This window comes from Procambarus clarkii, chromosome 80 (assembly GCF_040958095.1).
Source record: "Procambarus clarkii isolate CNS0578487 chromosome 80, FALCON_Pclarkii_2.0, whole genome shotgun sequence".
Lineage (NCBI taxonomy): Eukaryota > Metazoa > Arthropoda > Malacostraca > Decapoda > Cambaridae > Procambarus > Procambarus clarkii.
Genome location: NC_091229.1, coordinates 5,152,296 through 5,158,295, shown reverse-complemented (window position 1 = coordinate 5,158,295; position 6,000 = coordinate 5,152,296). Strand labels below are relative to the sequence as shown.

At 41.5% G+C, this 6,000-nt stretch overlaps 1 long non-coding RNA gene across 1 annotated transcript; it reads right to left on the bottom strand.

Annotated features, from left to right (window-relative positions):
* Positions 1–3,886: 3,886 nt before the first annotated feature.
* LOC138357843 (uncharacterized) lies at positions 3,887–4,491 on the bottom strand. The gene is made up of 2 exons (XR_011225159.1): positions 4,209–4,491; positions 3,887–4,121 (listed from the first exon to the last, which is right to left on the bottom strand). It is a non-coding gene; the product is annotated as an uncharacterized lncRNA (long non-coding RNA).
* Positions 4,492–6,000: the final 1,509 nt, after the last annotated feature.

Here is a 6,000-nt window from a genome sequence, read left to right as displayed (position 1 = left end):
GCCCGATTTGCCTAATAAGCCAAGTTTTCATGAATTAATTGTTTTTCGACTACCTAACCTACCTAACCTAACTTTTTCGGCAACCTAACCTAACCTAACCTATAAAGATAGGCTAGGTTAGGTTAGGTAGGGTTGGTTAGGCTCGGTCATATATCTACGTTAATTTTAACTCTAATAAAAAAAATTGATCTCATACATAATAAAATGGGTAGCTTTATCATTTCATAAGAACTAAAATAGAGAAAATGTATTAATTCAGGAAAACTTGGATTATTAGGGAAATCGGGCCTTGCATAGTAGGGTGAGAAGTGCGTTCTGGCTACTAGGTACGACATATATATATATATATATATATATATATATATATATATATATATATATATATATATATATATATATATATATATATATATATATATAGATATATATATATATATATATATATATATATATATATATATATATATATATATATATATATATATATATATATATATATATACACGTATATATTGTGATTATTATTGAAAAAAGAATTAAAAGGTGCTGAGAATATTTGCTGGCTGAAACACATACACTATTACACAGAACGTATATTAGATAGGTGTGTCAGCTTTGAGAGCACACAATATTCTAAATCCAATGGCTCGTGCACACTTAGTCATCGGCTATGCAGATGGCACTGAAGTCGAGTGCAGACGACGAATCACCAATGGGACGCGTGCTGGCTGGAAGTGGTGGTAGGGGATCGACGAAGGTGGAGAGGCGACAGCAAGGGCGGGGAGGGTGGTGAAGAGCGAGTGTAGGGTACGTATACGCCTGGTAGAAACGTATTCCACTAAATATGTACTACTCTTGATTGTAGTATCTAGATGTTGTAGATGTACTGAAGTAACATGATGATAGGAAAGAGCAGGGCAAATCTCTCTTGAAGGAGATTATCGTAACAGCTCTCCCCTGAAGCCTGCTCTTATGGGTTAAGTTACTTCAGTAGATGGTAGAGAGGTAGGAGTAGCTGTCTCTACCTCGTAGACTCTGGAGAGGGCGTCGGCTATGTTGTTGTCCGAACCCTTGATGAAGAAGATGTCCAGATTAAAATTCTGCAAGTACAGAGCCCAGCGTAGAAGACGTTGATTGCTGAATTGGGCCTGTTGAAGGAACCGTAGGGGATTGTGGTCTGAGTAGATAGTAATAGATCGATTACCCTGTAGGTAAGGTTCGAAATGTTGCAGATTCAAGACGATGGAGAGGAGTTCCTTTTCTATGGTGCTATAGTTCTTTTAATGGGGCTTTTAACTTGTAGCTGTAGTAGCTGACAGGAAGTACCTCTTCGCCATGCTGTTGCATTAGGACGCCCCCGATGCCGGTGCCACTTGCGTCGACATTGATGATGAAGGGCTTCGTAATATCTGGAGAGGCGAGAATGGGATCAGAACATAGCAGAGATTTTAGTTGTTCAAAGACAACGGTCTGTTGAATGGTCCAATGATACCGTTGCTTGGGGCTGGTCAGATTAATCAATGGTGTCGCTATCGTACTAAAATTTTTCACAAACCTACGATAATAAGATGCAAGGCCAAGGAAGCGTAGGAGCTGCTTCCTGGTTGCAGGTTGTGGGTAATGCTGAATGGCTTGAGTGTGAATTGTTAAAGGAGCTAGGCTGCCACTCCCTATCACATGACCAAGATAACGCACTTTACCTTTGGCAAAGGTGGACTTGCCCAAGTTGATGGTAAGGCCAGCTGTCAGGAGTTTGGAGAACAATCGTTGCAGCTGGAGCAGATGTTCGCTCCAGGTGTTAGTTGCCACAACGATGTCATTCAAGTAGGCGTAGGTGTGATCTAGGCCGTAGATGATGCGGTTGACAGCTCGCTGGAAGGTGGCCGGGGCGTTACACAGTCCAAAAGGAAGGCGTTCATATCTGTACAGGCCAAAAGGAGTGGTGAAGGCAGATATTTCCTTAGCTCTCTCTGTCAGGCTGATTTGGTAATAGCCCTTTAACAAATCAATTTGGAACAAATAATTTGCATTACCTACTGCGTGAAGGATATCATCTATACGAGGTAAAGGGTAAGCATCCTTGACGGTCACAAGGTTCAGTTTCCTATAGTCGGTACATAGGCGTACTTTACCGTGCGGTTTCGGCACCAAGATGCAGGGTGAGGCCCAAGGGGACTCACAAGGGGTGGCCAGCCCATGATCCAGAAGGTACTGTACTTCAGCATGCATAACTTCCATTTTGCACGGGCTGATACGGTAGAAGGGTTGACGTATCGGCCGGGTATCAGGAAGCAGGAATGTCATGCTGAACCACATTACACTCCTGGGGATCATCGCTGAACAACTTCAGATGTTCTTGAAGAACTTTGATGAGAGGAGCACTATTACAGTCCTGTAAATATTTAGGAAGATCAGTAAAGATTTCCGAGTTGGAAGGCACTGGCTTAGAGTTAGTGCTTTCAGGAGGAGAAGCAGGGAAGGTCTCACTGTGGAGATATGGATCTTTAAAAGTGGAGAGTGATATTAGCACAGTGGGGGGAATACCTTTATACTCCTTGAGTAGATTGACGTGGCACAACTGGGTCCTCCGTCTCCTATCTGGAGTCTCAAGAACGTAGTTGTGGTTGTTTCTGCACTCCTTGATGCGGTAGGGTCCTGAAAACATATTTTGCAAGGGAGAACCAGGGATCGGAAAATATGCAAACACGAAGTCTCCTGTTTTAAATTTTCTGATTTTGCTGCGTTTGTCAAAATGAGTCTTCATCCTATCTTGAGCTTTCAAGAAATTGTAATTAGCAAATTTACGTACTCTCTCTAGAATGTGCTTTAAATTTTGAAGAAACTGGGGCACATGCTAAGGGTCACTGAAGGTGGCATTCCGTAGGGAGTCTTTAAAAGTTTTAAGAGGAGTACAGCACTTACGTCCGTAGAGCAATCTCATAAGGAGATACTCTTAGAGACTCATTTGGGAGACTTCTGAAAATGCACATGATGATGTCAAGTTGTTTATCCCAGTCTTTCATGGTTTCATTGCAAAATTTCTTGACGAGTGATTTTATCGTTTGGTGACTACGTTCAAGAGAACCCTGTGAAGCAGGAAGATAGGGGCTGGACAATACCTGAGTGATGTTGAATTCTTCCAGTGTCTTCTTGAAGAGATCACTGGTGAAGTTGGTGCCACAGTCACTTTGAATCTCCCAAGGAAATGTATATTGGGTAAAGATCTTCAATAGTTGTTTCACCACCAAAGCAGCCGTAATGTTCTTTACAGGAACGCTATGGGGAATCTGGTGGTTGGACACAGGATGGTTTGTATATAAGGGTTGCCAGAACTGGTCCGGGGTAAAGGACCAACACAGTCTATGATGAGTCTGTGAAAAGTCTGAGTGGGACAGGTCTGTGAAAGGGACAATCTGTGAAAAGGTTCCAAAGGCACCGGAGTAGATTATTTGGTGACAGATAGAGCCACCTATGTAGGGTAATCAGATAAGAAAATCAGAAGCGGGGAGCCACATAGTGCCACTCCATATTAGGTCACCCAAGGTGTGAGTGGTAGCAGTCGAAAAAACAGTGAAGATAGGTATCTATTATGTGCCACTATGATCATGTTCATTTATACAGTAAAGTATGACAATATATTTAAGTAAAAATGAATTTATTTGTATAATAAACACTCGTGGGTGAGTGCCAGTTATGTCCCCCACATTCCTTAATGGGGTAGGTGTAAAACAGGTTCCTCCCGGTGAGAGTGGTCGCCCGTACCCTTCCTCGCACCTAATGGCCTTGACTTTACCGTAACAGAGTTCCACACCCAGCGGAGGTTGAGTGGGTCTTATATAGGGGTATTAAATTATAAATCTCCTCCAGGGGTTAAAAAAATCAAAGAATTTATTAATGTTTTATTAGGTAAAAATCACAAATGATGTATAAGAAGTTAATTATGGCCCCTATCCCTCTCCCCCCTCCACCTCCCCTTCCTCATCTGAGTAGAATTCTGACGTCTCCCCATCCGTGGTGAGTGGGGGGAGGTCTTGACCCCCTCCCCCCTCTCTTGGGGGAGTGGGGTGAGTTGGCTGGTTGCCTTTTGGACGACTTTCCTTCTGACTCTCATCTGAAGTGTTCTGGAAAGAGATGGGGAAAATAATTTATAGGACTATATCTTTTATTTGAAAAATATTCTATTTCCTCTAAGAACAGTTAGTACATACCTCTCCCCCTGCAGGAGCGACCTTGTGTCCTCTACAGCAGGCATCATCAATTAGGGTACGTAACAGCATCTTGTTTGGGGCAGACCTTCCTCGTAGAATTACTACTCTACAAATGTGGACGGGTCCTAAGAATTGCACTGAAAAAAAAAGAAGAGGTAAAATAGAGGTTGAGCAAACTTTCTATTGTGGGAAAAAAAATAAATCTTTACCAGAAAGTGAGGGTAATACTAACCAGGCCCTTCAAGGACTTCAATCTTCCCTGCGTGTGTTTCTGGGGAGACGCCTTCCATTTGTAGGATAAGGGGGATGGGGGTCTTCTAGGGAGGTTGTGGGGTGAGAGGTGTTTTATATGTGGGGTAATCCCCCTGTTAGGTGGGTTGCCTAGCTAACAAAAATATTCTCTACACCACCTATAAGAACCAACCCTTACTCCTCTACAAAATGTCCTAACACAGTGATGTTTCATAGGAAAATATCGTCTCGCATAAGCGAGGGCTCGTTTATCATTTAATTTTAAACTAACGCTTGAAAATACATTATGTAAGTAATGTACTGTTGAAGGCAACCCCAGGTGACTCACCCTATGGACGAACATTACGCAATACAGTCCACAAGCAAGGGTAAAATCACTCTGGAGTCTGTAGCACATTCCAAACACCTTTGTTATTGTGTTAGTTTTAATAAATCCTTGAAAATAATGTCCATAAGTAACCGCCGACATTGCATAACTATCGAAAAAAAACATTCGATGTTTAACTTTATCAACATAAATAGCTACCCAATGTCCCATAGTTAATCTGCTATGTGATGGTAAAATATTAGTTATGAGAACAATAGGTTTTCTTGATGAGATATTTAAATGTTCTATTTCATCAGCATTATAACAACCTAGGCAGAGTGCTCGATCCCCTAGATTATTTTTTAAATTAATATTTATATCATTACAATTCATTATGTTTTTAAGCTCGCACGTCACACAGAACAGTTCTCTGTCCGTCGATGGATAGTACCCCGGTCGTTTCCCCAAACAGTAAAACCAGCCTGTTATATGTAACACCGCCACCAAACTCAAGCTCCATACGCAAGTTGCCAGATTTCTCCACAGGGAGGGAATCCTTTGTTTGAATGGTGGTTAAGTCAAAGGCGAATATCGATCTTCCCTTATTAAAAGTGTCATAGGCTAGAAGTGAATCACGCTCTAAGCCTAATGTCTTCAAAGTTTCGTAATAAAGGCGGGCATAATGATTGTCGAAATCACCACCAATTCGGTAAATTGCATTATTGTTCAAATACATGGCGATATTTTTCAGTTTTGCATTTTCAAAATATAATCCATTACCTTGGTGAAGGCCAGCGAAATAATTCATTGGCACAATTACCATGAATATCCTGTGAGGAATTACTTGCGCCCAAGGCTGATCAATTAAGAGACTAGTTTGATTCCCTGCTAGGACATATGTTTTAGAAATGGTTTTATTGAAAGTATAGCTTATGGGGTCGGGGGATGCTAACAGTGAGCTGTTTAAGGCTAGGTAAGCACTTGGGTAGGGGAACACTCGTGTTACCCACAACTTAGCATAATCCATATGCAGCCGATACTTAGAGCCATCGTCCACACTTGTATTTAGCACCCAAGCATGTGGGGAGAGCTCCAATCTTAGGCGCACATCTATATTATCTAATATGTATTGGTCTAGGGTTGTTACGTCCAATAGTAGGGGAAAACACATTGACAATCCTTTACCTTTTAAATCGGTCATAATTTTTTTATCCTTGGCGGTTGCCCCAGTAA